The sequence below is a fragment of the Rousettus aegyptiacus genome, unplaced genomic scaffold, assembly GCF_014176215.1.
Source record: "Rousettus aegyptiacus isolate mRouAeg1 unplaced genomic scaffold, mRouAeg1.p scaffold_m13_p_5, whole genome shotgun sequence".
Lineage (NCBI taxonomy): Eukaryota > Metazoa > Chordata > Mammalia > Chiroptera > Pteropodidae > Rousettus > Rousettus aegyptiacus.
This window is the reverse complement of record NW_023416308.1, coordinates 38,358,503-38,374,897: the sequence shown is the minus strand read 5'-3', so window position 1 is coordinate 38,374,897 and position 16,395 is coordinate 38,358,503. Positions and strand designations below refer to the sequence as shown.

Sequence of the window (16,395 nt, the reverse complement as noted above, 5' to 3'; positions counted from 1 at the left end):
AATCACAGAATGTCTCAACAACTATAATTGCACTCTTCTATAATTTGTCATTTCAGTCAAACATTCATATGAATCAGTCTTTGAAAGGTTGATTATATTATTCATTTTTTTTTCTAGGAGAAGGAATCAGTGTATCCTTTATTAATTGTGTCTGGTTGTTTCTTTAAAATAATATTCTAACATGCATTTCCTCTTCTAAGAAACTGTATTTATAGGATCCTTCTTTCACCTTGATTTTTTCATTCATATGCCCTTACCATATTCATTATTTCCCTTTCTCCTTGAAATCTTCACATTGTGACCACATTTTCCCACCACTTATTTATCTTTTCTTTGCTTATTTTTTGTTTAGACAGTAGCCTACTCTTTGTTGACTTTACTAATAGAGAGCAGGGCGTAGATAATTTAGAAACCATGGGCAATCCACAAATCACTCCTACTTTGGAATGCTTGATCTGGTTTTGGGGAGAACAAATTTACCTTGATGATTGTATTCTGCTCAACCTAATATTAAAATTAACTCTAATTTCTGGGCACTTCATTGACCAAAGTGAATATAAATGTGTCTCTGATTAGGAAAATTGTTTCATATGGATAATACTTATGTAGATAATAAGATATTTGAGTACATGAATAATGAAATAACCGTTGGCATGTCAATCAACAAATGGTTTTTGAAGCCCTACCAATTTTCATGGATATGTTTCATGTACTTCAATATTATTAGGCATTTCATATGTATTATTTTAACCCTTACAGCAAATGCATTATAAGGATAATTTTTCATATTAGACTTTGAGAGGTAAAATGACTTTCCAAAGGTCTCAAAAAGATAAAGAAGGGTTGTGATTTGTACTCAGTCTTCTGATAATAGATCTAACACTCTTTAAGCAGCTGCCTGTGGGTATATAGGTTCCATGCAACTCAAAAATATAATTTTATTCCTTATTTCTGCACACTCAGAAAACTGTGGATATAATAGACAGAATTGCTGCCTGGAGGGAATTTGTAAATTATTTTCTGAGATAATGCACATATACATTCATACTTCTGTGCCTTTGTTCATTTGCTTCTCTCTGAAGAAATGTTTTGCACCCCCCACCTGCTATCCTTCCACTCATTATGTTTAGCAAATTTACTGATATTAATTTATATGCAATATTTACATGAAAGTGCATCCATTGAAAATATATAATTGATGAGTTTTGACCCAATCAAAAGTCATAGATGAGTTTTGACAATTGATAAGCTTACACCCATAAAGCAGCCACGAGGGTAAAGATACCGAATATCTTCATCAGCTCCAAAAGTTTCCTTGTGCCCTTTTGTAGTCTATTCTCCCTCTGGCCCTAACCCTAAGCAAGGACTGATTTGCTTTCTGTAGTTATAGATAGTTTGAATTTTCTATAGATTTTGGTCAATGGAATCATACACATGTACTCTTTTGTGCCTGGTTTCTTTCATTCAGTATAAAGATTTTGAGATTCATTTATGTGTAAGTAGTTTGTTCCTTTTCATTGATGAGTAGTATTTCACTATAGTATGGGTATATCACAAATTTTTTATTCATTTATTGGTTGGTGGACATAGCCAGTTGTTGCCAATGTGAATAAAATTGCTATGAACATTTATATATAGGTCTTTGTGTGGATATGTTTTCGTTTAGTAAACTCTAGGAGTAGAATTGCTGGGTCATATGGTAGATGTATATTTAACTTTGTAAGAAAATGCAGGTGTTTTGCTATTTTACATTTCCACTAAGAATATATGTGAGTTCCAGTTTCTCCATAGTCTGTGAAAACTTATTATTTCCAGTCTTTTAAATGTAGCCATTCTAATGAGTGTGTAGTCTTATCTCATTGTGATTTTAATTTGTATTTCCCTGATAACAAATAACTTTGAACACTTTTTCTTGTGCTTACTAGCCATTTATATATCTTTTTCTGTGAAGTATTTGTTTATATTTGTATCTTTTTTTAAATTAAGTTTTCATTATTATTGAGTTTTATGAGGTATTTATATATACTAGATACCAGTCTGTCATGTTCTATATATTGTAGATATATTCTTTCAATTTGTGGTGTGTATTTTCATTTTCTTAATGGTGTCTTTTTTAAAGAGCAAAAGTTTTACATTTTGAACAAATTCAATTTATTGATTTTTTTCTCTTATAGTCCTTTGTTTCTGTGTCTTACCTTTGTTATCTTTGCCTACTCCAAAAATTTTGGAGATTTTCTTCTGTTTTCTTCTAGAAGATTTATAGTTTTAGCTTTTACATTCAAGTCTATTGTTTTCTTCGAGTTAATTTTTATGTGTGGTGAGAAATAGTTTTGATGTTCTTTCTTTTGCATATAGCTATCTTCTTCTAGCACCATTTGTTGAAATGACTTTTTCCCCCCATTGAATTTCCTTGACACTTTTCTCAAAAAATCAATTGGCCATACAGGTGTGAGTCTATTTTTGGACTCTATTATTGATTTGTATGTTTATCCTACCCTCCAATACCACACTGACTTTATTATTATACTGTATAGTAAATCTTGAAATAAAGTAGTATAAAGCCTCCATTTTTTGTAAATTACTGTGAAAAATATGGAACCTTTCTGTATCAATGTTAAAATTAACTTGCCAATATCTGCAAAAAAAAGTCTTGCCGAAATTTTGATTGTGAGATTGCTTTGAAACTATAGCTCAATTTGGGTGGAATTGACGTGTTAATGATATTGGAATCTTCCAATCTATCAGCCTAGTATATCTCTGCATTTCTTTAGGTCTTTAAATTTCTCCCAGCAGTAGTTTGTCATTTTCAATGTCAAGGTCTTACACATTATATTTGTTTCCTAGGACTGCTATAAAAAATGATCATGAACTGAGTAGTTTAAAACAACAGCACGTTGTTCTCACTGTTCAGGAAGCCAGAATTCTCAAATCAAGGTATTGGTTGTCTGGTTCCTTCTAGATGCTCTGGAGAAATATTTGTTCTATGCCTAGCTTTGGTGTCTATAAGCAATCCTTGGCATTCCTTGACCAATCTCTCTGCCTCTGTCTTCACATGGTCTTCTCCTTCTATGTCTCAAGTGTCTTCTCTTTTTCTCTCTTTTATAAGGACGCTGCCCTTGAATTTAGGAATCAGCCTAATCTGGGATGATTTCATCTTGAGATCTTTACCTTGATTACATTTTCAAAGACCTTTAAAAAAAAAGTTCACATTCTGAGATTCCATGTAGACATATCTTTTAGGAGCCACAATTTGACTCAGTACACATACTTTAAAAAATTTATTCCTAAGTATTTATGTTTTACTATACTATTACACTATTATAAATGGATTTTTAATTTTTCCCCCAATAATTTGTGGCTACTATATAAAAATACAATTGACTTGTATGTATTATTCTTGTATGTTACTAAATATGGTTATTACTTTTGGTCATTGTTATATATATTCTCTTAGGATTTTCTACATAGACAAGCATGCTGCATCCAAGCAAAGGCAATTTTACTTTTTTTTTCTATCTATGCCTTTTGTTTTTCTTGCTTTATTATAATTGTTAGGATATCCAGTGAAATGTTGACTAGAAGTGGTAAGAGCAGGCATCCTTGCCTTGTACCGATCTTAAGGCGAAATAATTTTATAATTTATTGTTAAGAATGATCTTAACAATAAATTTTTTTTAAAGAGCTTTTTTTTTTTTTTTTTTTTTTTTAATCAGACTGGGACACTTCCTTTCTCGTTCTAATATCCTGAGAGGTTTTTTCTTTTAAATCATGAACAAGTGTTGAGTTTTATATAAAAAAAGATTTTTTTACATATATTTAAATAATGATACTTGTCCCCATTTATTCTAGTAATATGGTGAATCACACTGATTTTTAAATATAGAACGAATCTTAGTTTCTTGGAATAACTCTTAATTGGTGATGATGTGATTTTTATATATTGTTAGATTTGATTTATTAATTTTAAAGAATTTTTGTATCTATGTTTATGAAGTACAATTTCTGTTATCACCAATTTTATACCTTGGCCTGTATTTAATTGTCCAACTTTGGTCAAAATGAGTTTGGAAAAGTTCTCTCTTCCTCTGTTTTCTGGAAGAGTTATGTAAGATCAGCGCTATTTCTTACTGAAATATTTGATAGGAATCACCAATGATACTATTTGGATCTGGAATTTTCTGTATGGGAAGGTTTAAATAATGAATTTAATTGCTCTGATATAAGGCTATTTAGACTTCCTGTTTCATCTGTGTCAGTTTTACTCAGTTGTATTTTTCAAAAACTTTGTCCATTTTATCTAAGTTCTGACCTACTTATTTTTATAGATCTAGCTTAGATATCTTTCTTTTCTGTGGAACCTTACTTGACACCTCCAATAGAAATGATTTCTCATCCTTTGTGCCACTGCTTTATCTAGTAGTATTTGTACCCTCCACCTTCCTTCAAGGTTATTTGTCCATATGTCTCTCCCTATACTAACGTAAGGGCCCTAAAATTCAATGATTGCATCTTATATAACTTTGAGTCTCTGCCTCCTTGTATAGTGCTTGCCACATAATAGATACCCTCATGCCAAAATTATGAAATTATTCCATTTATTGTTATCTAACCTATACTTACACAGGCATGTTTCTAACTTAGTAGATTTTGAGCCTCTTTTGCAAAAATGGAAAATATTATTCAAAGTTCCTATTTCTTCTATGTCAGATACTTAGAATAATTTTTTAAAACTATTGAATTGAATAGACTTATTTGTTTAATAGTACAGGAAAGTCAGAATTCTATGAGCTCAGAGAATAGAGATTAGATAGAAAGAAGGAAAGCATGCATCAATAAAGGAAGATAACTAAGGGAACTAACATTATTGAGTACTTACTATATATCAGACACTGTAATACAAAATTTATATTTCTTATCTCATTTAATCCTAAAATAATTACACATAGAAGATATTATTATCCCCATTTTATAGATTAGGTATAGAAAAGTTGAGTACTTTGCCTAAGTCCACTAATTTATTAAGTTGCAGATCTAAGTTTCACATATACAAGTCTAAATGATCCTATTATCCATGTTCTTGGTTTCAATTGTACTTTTGCCCATTTGGTCTTCTATAAGACACCTAATGGATTTTCCCATTACCTTTAAACTTTCATAGAATAGAATAGCCTGTGGTACCCTTAATTGAGTGTTGGGATCACTGTAAATTTAGAAAAATTCCAAAGTATTCCCTGTGTATAGCACAAAAATATGCAGAAGTAGCATAGAAGATCCAAAGCAAACTTATTTCAAAGTATGCTGCACAACTCCCTGGCATTCATTCGATGATATCAGATGCCATCATTTTGGATGTGGCTAACTGGGGACATCACTGCTTCTTGAGTTTCTACCCAAATAGCGTAAGGGAAATGAAGAGATCAAGGCCATGATAGATCAAGCAATCTTTATGGCTTGGTGTGAAAGAAGAGGATCTTTCTTTACAACAGATCTTACCTTTATGTATGTTTCAGATTGGTTCAGTTTAGAAAGCTCTGTGGGCCAATTTGTGCAAGGTACATTCCTTCTTATGCCTTGATAAAAAGATATGGGAAACACTAGATCCAATCACATTGCCTCTATGCTGCTACTAAGATGATTCCACCTTTAGACTCTTTTCTCTTTCAATGCAACAGTACTCCGTAAGTTACCTAGATCTGAGTTGCATGTGATAACTAGGAGTTTCACAATTATAAATATGAATAATGCACCATTTTGCTAATACATTTTAACCAAAGAACTAGAAGGGAAGGCATGTTTTTCTATGATTCCATACTATCAATTGAAGTAAAAGTTCTTTCTAAAGTGAAAAAAAAGTATTTATTTATTTATTCATTCATTCATTCATTCATTCATTCATGAACAATTTTGGGGTGAAGAACTTGCTACTTCTCTAGGGAAATTGTTTGCAACTTATTAAAGAGACAACTTAACAATTCACACTGATCATTCCCTGTGGTCTGCCATGACTAGGGCAATACTTTCTTATATTATAAGCATCAGACAAGGAAGATGGATCAATTCTTTCCCTTGAAATTCTAGTCTCTGATAGAATGACTTCCTTAGGCATCCACAGCTCTGGGTTCTCTCTGAGTAAGAAATGAAGCAAGTACTCTTAGGGCTGGTCACATTAGGTAAAATAAAATATAAAAAGCATTCCCGCCTTTTAAATGTCAGAGATAACCAAGGGACTCTTTCTCACTTTTAGGTAGTAGATAGTTTCCTGTAGTTTGGGCATCGAATTTGTTGAAAGGACATTATTGAGACTTAAAATTAATTAATAATGTTTATCATGCAAACCTGGATGAATACTATTCTACATGAAAGTAAAAGAGAAGAAAATAGAATAAATACATGCTCTTTTGGAAGCTGTTTTTGGTTGAGGGTTTTTAAGTAGCCACTTGAAATCAAGAGAAATACAAGGCATAGTAGGAGTTCAGAATAATAGAAGTTGGAGCAGAATATAACCATGTTCTTCCTCCCACCTAACACTGGGTTTAGCACAGTCCATATAAGAGCTGCCTTATAAAATCTTGCTGAGTGAATGAAATGATTGAATAATGGTTGTTAGATTCTGAACTTTCTTACACGATATTTTCAAATTGTGGTGAATTTGGCTGTACTCCACCCAGGTGTTGTAAGAGGCCAGGAAGAACCTTTCTATTTGATACTAGGAGCTGAGAGAGTGCTCTATGCTGCCAGGGAAGACCAGCTTCTGACAGTTCTATTTATCCAGAGGCAGAATGAACCATCTTACCTACTGCCGGTTTCAACAAAGAACCTACATAGCCTAAGGAAACAGTGTTTCCTCTTACAAGGTACAATCTAGGCTCCTCTGCCATGAGGGGGCTGCTCTTGGAAATGCACTCCAGAGACTTTCCTATTTAACCAAGATACCAATTGCATTTCTACATAATTCCCCTGCTGAGGCCCTCTGAAATGAGTGATTTGGGATAGATATAGCAAGATATTAGGACAAATTTTCCCATTTCTTTATGCTGCACAATACAGAAGTGAACTTGATTTCAAAAAAGACCCAATACTTTTCTAACCACTTTTACCCATAATGCTTTTAAATCACTGTCTTCGATTCAAATTGTGCAGAGAAACAGGGAAATGAAAAAAAAAAGATAAAGTGGCTAGTAAAAAGTAAAATGACATTTAATTAAAACTAAGCTTGCAAGTTCATGGGAAAAAAATATTTTGCTAGAAACAAACCAAGAAACAAAACCTTTGTGATTAAACCTCAGGGTAGCATCACTGTCCTCTTATGGTTTTGTATTTAATTTGTACATTGGCAGTAGATATTTGTGATATTGTTAACAATCGCTGTACTAAATTGTAAACTCAGCATTGTGCATCATTTTAACCTTATTTAGTCACAAGGCTTTCATTTTCTTTCTGTACTTTTGTTAAGCTTGTTTCTGAGTGGTGGTTTATTCACATAAGCTTTAAATTTTAAATAATACAATCCATTTATTTCTCTAGCATCTCTATTTGCTTAAAGTGAAAAATCTGATTGTGATTGTGTTGTAAATAAGTCAGTCCTTTCCTTTCCTTTATAGGAAAAGCTGCGGATGCTAAAAAAGAGAACTGAAAGAAATAGAAATTCTACTAGTCTTTTACGAACTCAGTTATTAGAGTAAGTAGAGCTAAACCTATGGGTGGGATGAATTGAAGAAAAGAAAATGGAAAAGGTATTTTTAGAGCTTTTACTTTAAGTCACTCCAATGTCCCCCTTCTCTACTTTTTTCCACTACTGTGATCCCGCCCCTTCCCCACAGTCACAATCAAAAGCACAGGATAACTAAGAAGCTAAAAGGAAAATAAGAATGAGACTCTGGGTAATGCTTCCACAGTAATTTTATAAAGTCAAGGTAAAAAGACTCTGCCTGGAGAACATACTTTTACATTTCTAAAATTGTTGGAGTTATCCTGAAATCTTTGTAAGTAAAGACTTTTCTGTACTTAAAGAACTTCATTTTGCTGGGATCTTTTAACATAGGAAAATATGATTAAAAAAAAAACACAAACATTTCCTATATTCCTATGTATAGGTTATGCTCCTGGAAACACTGGAGTGACTGTTTGCCTAAAAGTCTTGGCAGTTTTCAAAGATGTCCAGCCAAGTCATAAAGAGAACGAGGAGAAGAGGTTTAGGTACTGCTGTATTCCAGTATTGTATGCAAAATATAGGTTTTAATATAAAGAAATCTATTGCATAAAAACCTTGGAAAACATAGCAACCTCTCTTTTCTTAACTATTTAGATACCCTCAACACAAGTACCCTGTGCTTCAAAAATTTTTTAGAACATAAGGAAAAAAATTTAAAATCAACATGGTCCTAAAGAAGAAAATTTCTTCATTTTAGTTTTATTTTTCCTTTCATTTTACACTTAAAAGTTGAGAGAACAATTCAGCAGAGAAATTTGGAAAAGAGTAAAGTGAAATCAATAAAGTTATTCTGTGACTTTTCCCAGTAGGGAGCTGTGTTAATCAAGAATGGCTTGCTTGGCTGTATATCAAGTCTGAGGAGAGAGTAAGAGTTGATTTTGAAACAGATTTCCCAGCTAGATTGAGGTACACACACACACACACACACACACACACACACACATATGTATATGTATATATGTGTGTATATACATAATTTTTATAAGAATGGTATATCCATATATATATATACTATGCATTTTAAAACACATTTTAAAATACATATATACATTTTAATATATATTTAAAATGTGATTACATATTTAAAATGCTTATATGTATATATGTATATGCACACACATTTTAAATACACACATACATTTAAAAAGTAAGAGTAATTTCTTTAAACAACTAGTAATACCAGAGAAAAATTCATCTAAAATATAAGTATCTTTAATAAGTCTTTTGATTCTTCTTAAAGAAGGAAATTTATGTGCAAAATCCTAAAGTGACAGATGAAGGAATGGAAACCAGATATTCTGACCCAAGACCATAGGAAATCTTCCAAAGGGTCCACTGGGTCATTCGTGTGTGCTTTCTTTTGAAATCAACATTATGGAAATTTTCGACAGGTGTGAATTCAGCAGAGCAGATAAAAGTCAAGTTAGCCAGGGACTGCTTGATTCCACTGGACTGTGGCACCATATCCTCATGGTCATTGGCAGCAGTGTTGGTTCCTTCATCAGACGACATGACTAGGTAAGAGGCAGGATTCCTGGGGTCAGGCTTGACTTCATGTTCACAGTGTCACAATGAATGAGTTATCTATCCTTTCTGGACTTTCATTTTCCTTTGTGTTGAATAGAATGAATAACTTTTGTCCCTTCTCAACAACATGCTTTCTTATTGCCCCCAAATCAAGTCAAACATTCATTTTTTCCACACAATGATCAGGGGATTTTGGAGGCAGCTAATTGAGGATCTCCTGTTCATGACTTAAATCTACTATTGCTAGTTTCAGCATTCTTAGACTCAACATTTTTCTTCTCTTGTTTTGTATATTTAGTCTCTAAATTGTTTTTACCATCAGATGATATTCTTTATTTATTTCTCTAAATTCAAATTCTATCTATATTATAACTGTTAAGAAAATATTCTTCTAAGAGAATGGAATCTAGACAGAGAGGAGGACTATGCAATTCTAGAGGAAACTATCCAAATTTCCCCAGAGGGAACTTAAGAGTTCATCTAGTCTAAACTCTCATTTTATAGTTGAGGGAGCTAACGATCTGAGAGGTAAAATGTCTCATTCAAGGTTACCGTGACAGAGCTAAGCAGAGAACTCCATGTCTCTTTAACTTTCACTTCTATATTCTTTCTTTTGGTTCATGTGTCTTGGGATTACTATAACCAGAAACAGAAGTTGAAGTTCAAATAAGCAGACCAGACAAGCATATGTAAGCTTTGGTTTTTCCCAGGGCCAGACTCCAACTCTGTGTATAACTTGGCCAGCAAGTGGTCAACATTGTCATGGAGGATGGAGGATTCATGGTTCTGAAGCCTCTTCTTTGACCCTTCCTTTCCTATAACACCTAACTGAACCCTGGACATAACTGAACTCCTACCTTTTCATGTTTATTTTGGACATGATTGAGCTTGCATTTTTTTTATAGTTCTTAAATTTTCTCTTCAAGTTGACTTTATTTCATTTTATATCAACAATTACTGAGAGTTTATTGTGTTCCAGGTCTGGAGATGCAGAGCTGTACCTCAGTCTCTTAATTACAATCACAGTGTGACACATTCTGAGTAAGATATGCTTACAGTGCTGCTGCAAGGAGTCAGGCGGGGAGGTGGGGGGTAGCGGGTGGTGGCATGCACCCAGGAAGGAGAGATTGAAGTCATCCAAAGAAGTCAAAGAAAACAGCAGATTGGGTGATAATTCTCTTGTCTTTACTCTCCTATCCCCTTCCTTATTAGGGCAGAGAAGTTAATGTTATGTAATGGTATTTTTCAGAGTAATTTCTCCCTTGTTTTCAACAGAAGAGAAATAGTTATACAGTAAGTCTTCACTTAATGTTGTTGATAGGTTCTGTGATTTAAAACAAAATGAATATAATGACACCAATTTTACCACAAGCTAATTGATGTAAACAAGTTAAATTCCTACAGCATCTCATCAACATTATAACAAAACTATATTGAACAAAACACTATTTGAGGACCTGTTCTATAGAATTCTTCTCCTACCTCCATGTCCACCCCCAGTCTTAGATACTTCACCAGCTCTCCATGAATTCTCTAAGCAAAGCTTGTTTCCTGATACTTCGATCAATTCTTACTACACTGTGGAAAGCGAGTCATCAGAGCCCAGCGATATACACAGATTAGTAGATTTGTTTGGGCAAAGATATCGTTTACCAATCATTTCCTCCTCAACTTTCGTTTTTGAATCTACTTTCCTTGTTTACTTTGTTTTTAAAAACACGCTGATGAGTAGAAACCTAGATGTTTACTAGAAACACCCAAAGCACTGGTAATGGTTTAAACTGAATTTTAACATCAGCCAGATTTTTGTTGTTGTTTTATTTTCAAAGTTCTTTTCCTCCTTTACCTTAAAACTTTTCTCACTTTTCCATAAAATTTAAGATATGAGTTTTGAGGAGTTAAACTCATGGCAGGAGACAAAAAAGAGTCAATTAAAGTTTGCTTATCTATGTATAATCAGTTGATTGGCCTGTGTTATATAACACTATAACCTTAGATTATATTAAATTCTTAGAGGAGTACAGAATTAACGGTACTTTGCAAAGTACATATTATGTGACAGGCATACTGCTAAACATAATAGAATCAAATTCAGCACATGCCTTCATTCAGTGCATGTAACTATATAGCCCTAAGCTCATGGACACATGGACCCATAAACTGAATAATACAGACTTGCGGGTAGGTAGTCAAAATGTCACAGTGGATCTTTAGAGGCTCAAAAATGCACGCGCGTGCACACACACACACACACACACACACACAAATTACTTAATCTCTCCTTATTTGGGAGGGCGGGTTGCTCACAAACTATATAGTTGGTTTGCTCTGTGCTGGCCTGAACTGGAGCATGTAGTTTAACATTCCTGAAGGACAAAGCATCAGACCCTACAAACCAAGCCTGGCTCCATTTGACAATTCTCTGAGGTCTTCATGTAATTTCTATTTGTATCATGGAGAGACTCCTTGAGAAGCACCGAATGTGCCAAATTTAAAATCTGAGGGAGCGGTTTCCACCTTTAAAATATTCCTCTGCTTCTGCCCAGAGTGTTCCCTATTCATTGCACTCTATGTTAATCTTAGCAGCAATTCTGTTGCACCTCAGTCCCAAAAATGTGTCTCAAATTATGTTTCTGTATTCTTCTAATTATATTAATTCTGCGTGCTCAGCATTTTTGAAACTCATCTATTTTATAAATGCTCAAGTAAATTTAATCATATTTTTTGGAAGCTTTTCCTTAATGTTGTGTCAGTTAATAATGGAAGAAACCAAGATGCACAGGATATTATTAATGATGCCTTGGATTTACACAAACTCACTCTGAATGAACTTCAGATAGTTCATACACAATATACCATTCTTCTTCTCAACAGCTGGGTTGAGAGACCTAGATTCTATCCTTAGTGCTGTAACACCTTCTTGAGAAAGAACTTACCCACTAATTGCCTCAGTTCTGAAATATAAAACGTGAATAATAAAATTATGTGAAGATATTTGCTTCCCCCCTCTCCTTATTCTAAAACTTTAATACTTAAATAGCTTTAAAAAATGGAAAAGATGGAAAAATATGAAAGGCCTGAAAGTGAAGAAGGAGTGTGTCTTGATTTTATGATCATTAATGAAAAGGTGAGATACAGTATTAAGAAGTTGACTGGAAATGCTGAAATCTGAATTGTAATACAATCTCTTTCTTAATGATAGCTGTTGTTGTGGATACCTCTCTTCATTATATTGGAAAGTATTTAGAGACCCAGAAATGGTGAATAACATAAAAGAGACCTGATCTTCAAAGAGTATTAATTTTACCAGCAAAGATGTCTCTAGGAACCATGGCATCAATAAAATTGGATCTGAGATTAGAACACTCTTGTCTTCCAGAACCTTCCCCTTCCCCTACCTCTCTCTCACACAACCTCCAGGCTTTGGTAGCAGTTTCAAAAAAATATCTGAACAACTCCAGTCCAAATCCCTGGCTTATATCCTTCACTGCATATCATTTCTAGACTCTTTGCTTAACTATTTTTATCTTCAGAAGTCCCAAGATCATAGAAATATGCCTCTTTGCTTGCCTGCCTAAACTTAATGATTGAATGGCAGGGAACCTAGACCAAAATAGAACTTGGCTCTTAGATGACACATTTCAGTCAAGAATAATGATGTTTATGTCAGGGTCAGTTCTTTTAGTGCTCAGGTAATAGGGATCCCACATTTTAGAAGGATCTTGATTCTTTCTCTTTCTCTCTCTGTTTTCCCATTATTATACAACAAAGAAAATTTTCTCTCTTATCTTGCTACACTCTAAGACTATTGAAATGTACTTTCTACAAGTTGGTAGAGTCAAGACCAAAGCAATGTTCCGACAGCTTCATAAACCACATGGGTCCATCAGATAAAACTAGCCCTTCTATGGAGTTAAAGCTAGAAGCCAAGAAAAGATCCCTGAAACTCACCCAATAAGGGATAGGAGACAAATTATTTATTTTACATATTCATAGAACAATATTATTGAATATATAAACCAAAAAGTTGTCTCACCATTGATTCCCTCTAATATCTTAAAAGCCTAAGGAAAGCAAAAAACAACAAGAATATTTCTCTACTAGGTCAAAATTGCAAGTATTTGGCCTGATAGCACTTAGTCTGACACTTGGAGCTGGTGTGGATTTGGAGTTTAAAACTTGCCATATGATTCCTTTCAAGAACACTTGAGCTACAAATTGCCTGAACTTAACATTGCTTTGTACTGGTTCAAAGTCTCATTGCTTTAGGAAAAAGGCTTTTCGCTAAACAGTGCTAAGTAAGCTTCCCATTGCTTAACTTCCTGTGAAGAGTAATAAGGAATATTTTTGTCAATCGATGAGGGACTCTTGCTGGGGGAATTTAGGCCACATCTAAAGTACATTTGGAGTACTTGGAGTAGATGGGCTATGGTTACCCATTCAGCCCTCCCTTGAGAGATGCCACCAACCCCTGAGGATGCATCTTTAGAAACTGTATTCTAGGTTGATATAATGGAACTTATTTCTGCCTAGTGAAGATAGTCACATATTTGTAACTAAATTCAGTGGTGTTGAAACTCTAAATGTGCATCGACTCTTGTCCAAGGACAGAAAGAACGTCATCCTGTTCCCCTTGCCCTTCTCTATTCAGAGGGAGGAATTGCTCAGCTTAAGACTAGGATAGAAGCTAGCCTGCCAGGGAGTTCACTTATACGTACTTAAATAGCCCCTTGTTAGGTAAAATGAGAAATTGTCTAATAATTTTTCAGAATACGTATTATGAAACTGTGGGGACTTTAGGTCATATGGTCATCGACCATTTGTAGCTTCTCAACCTCTTTCTTTGAAATGAGGGCATATAAGCTAGGTTGCTTATCTCAAATCTGGACTTCTCTACATACTGTGAAGTGCAATAGAACTCCCTTCTTGCATGTTGCAGAATAGTCCTTTACAACCATATCATCCTGGATAGGATACTTTATCACTTGACACTATCTCCTAATCCACAGAGTAATGAGGTTTCAGATAGACTTTATCCAGCTTCAAACTGAAACAGCACAACTTGGGAACATTTAAAATTCATTAGATATCAATTTATAAACATTAGATATCAATATATAAACAAACTAGACTACTCTGAGGGGACTGAGTATAATGATGCAAAGGAAAGATCATGCTTATGGAGTTAGATCTGGCTTTAAATTCTAGCTGTGCCACTCATGAACTGGACAATTTTAACTATTATGAACCTTATTCTCAGCATCTATAAAACACTGATGATAACTTTCACAGCTGTTTTGAGGATTAAATGATGTACTAGTTATCTTTAAGTGTCACAAAGAAGAACTTCAATGGCAGCTATTAGAGGAGTTTCAGAAAACAGATTTGCAACATTAAAACAACATTAAGTAATAAGGTTAAGAGTGCAAATAGTTTGAAGGCTAGATAATGATAATAAGCTTGGCAGAAATTCATGGCAGAAATTCAGTAGAGATGCTATAGCAGTACTTAGCCTTTAAGCTCAGCCAAGGGTAAAGAGAGGCAGGTGATCTATGAGAGTTTGTCTTCCTCTCTCAATCCACCCCAAAAGGTCTTCGTGTTCAGCTTTCAGGGGCAGAACCATGTAGCTCTGCCTGTCACTGTCCAGAGTATAATAAATAACCCTTTCAGATATCAGGAAATCTTAGGATATTGTGTCACATAGAAGCTTGATACAAATCATATATATGTATGTGTGTGTGCAAATATATACATACACACACATAAATTACTCACATATACAAAATATAATGTTTCCTCTGTGTGTTCTTGCAATAATTAGCTTCTGTTGCTTTTATTCTAAATATTCACAAATATGCCAGACTCCTTTCTTCTATTCTTCCTTCTACTCATGTATATATATATCAGGCCCTTTCCTGTTGCATCCATATATTAGGCCAATTAAAACACACACACATACACACACACACACACACACACACACACACACACACACACACACACCACTGTTCAGCTCTCTTTAGGTAAGCTTTAGGGAAATGCCCAGAGATTAAATTGTCATATACGTTAATGTGTGTGGAGGAAGACTGGGAATGGGAAGATACTAGCAGCAGACTTTTGGGTTTTCAGTCTATAACATGAGATAGAACTATATTTTGATGTGACAAAAAAAAAAGAAGAAGAAAAATGTCAATCAAAAGAATGAGAAAGGCCAAAGAAAGGATTTGGTAGTAGCCAGAGATGAAAGAAACTGTGAGCCATAAAAACATTTTAGATATAAAAATTTGAAGAAGGAAGAAATAAAAGTGTTTAAAATGATGTTAGGGGAGGGAAAGCAATTGATTGGGTCTTTGAAACCACACCAGGAATCATGAGCCAAGGGCAGTCCCAGAGAGGAAGGCCTGGTAGGACAATTAAAAGGGAAATCTGGCTCCTCACAGCGCAGCCTGGAGCAGGGCTACAGAATTTGCTGCAGTGAGAGGTGGGGCCAGTCTGGCACAGTCTATGAGCTTGAAAGAAGCTGGGCAGGATGGTGAATGGCTTTGTAGTTCTAAGCTCAGAAAAGGGGTGACAAATGCTAGGCTTCAGGTCAGAAGCCTGGGTTTGGATAGATTTTGGAAAAATTTTTCCCTTTGCTCTCAAACTCTTAAAATGTGCTCATCATACCACTGGCCTCCAATCACAGCATAAACACATGTTCTGGAGGCTGTCTTCCAGCAGAGATTTCGGCAGTGGTACCTGTTGGCTTGCTAAAGAGGTTCTTTTCTTTTACTATTACCTAGATACCGTAAACTTGGGTGAATGCAATAGCTTTGCATATCTCCCTTCACCCTTCACACATGCTCACATTCCCCAGTCCCCTAGAGTTAATCCTCAGGACAACCTCATTTTAAAAGAAAAAATGTGGTGAACCTACTTGAAGATTTGGATCCAAGAGGCCTCTGTCTGTCTTGCCTCGGCCAGACTCCAGAGAGCTGACTCAAGAAGATGAACATTTACAGAGATAAAAACAGTAAGTTTTTGTCGTTGTTTGTTTTCTAGGCTTGGTTGCCCTCCAGAATCAGGGTTCCTGAAAGCATGGGGTTTCCTTTTTTATTTTCTTTCTTTCTCAGCAAAAATAAATAACATCCCCTTACCATTTTGGGGGAGATTCATAA

The 16,395-nt window shown here is 34.6% G+C and overlaps 1 long non-coding RNA gene across 2 annotated transcripts in view; it reads left to right on the top strand.

The window, feature by feature from the left end:
- LOC118602792 overlaps positions 1-15,861 on the top strand; it is a 73,519-nt gene extending 57,658 nt beyond the window's left edge. For both annotated transcript variants that reach the window (XR_004950773.1, XR_004950774.1), the window contains 2 exons: positions 7,602-7,678; positions 9,103-15,861. This is a non-coding gene — a long non-coding RNA (uncharacterized LOC118602792). The remainder of the gene's footprint in view (positions 1-7,601; positions 7,679-9,102) is intronic.
- Positions 15,862-16,395: the final 534 nt, after the last annotated feature.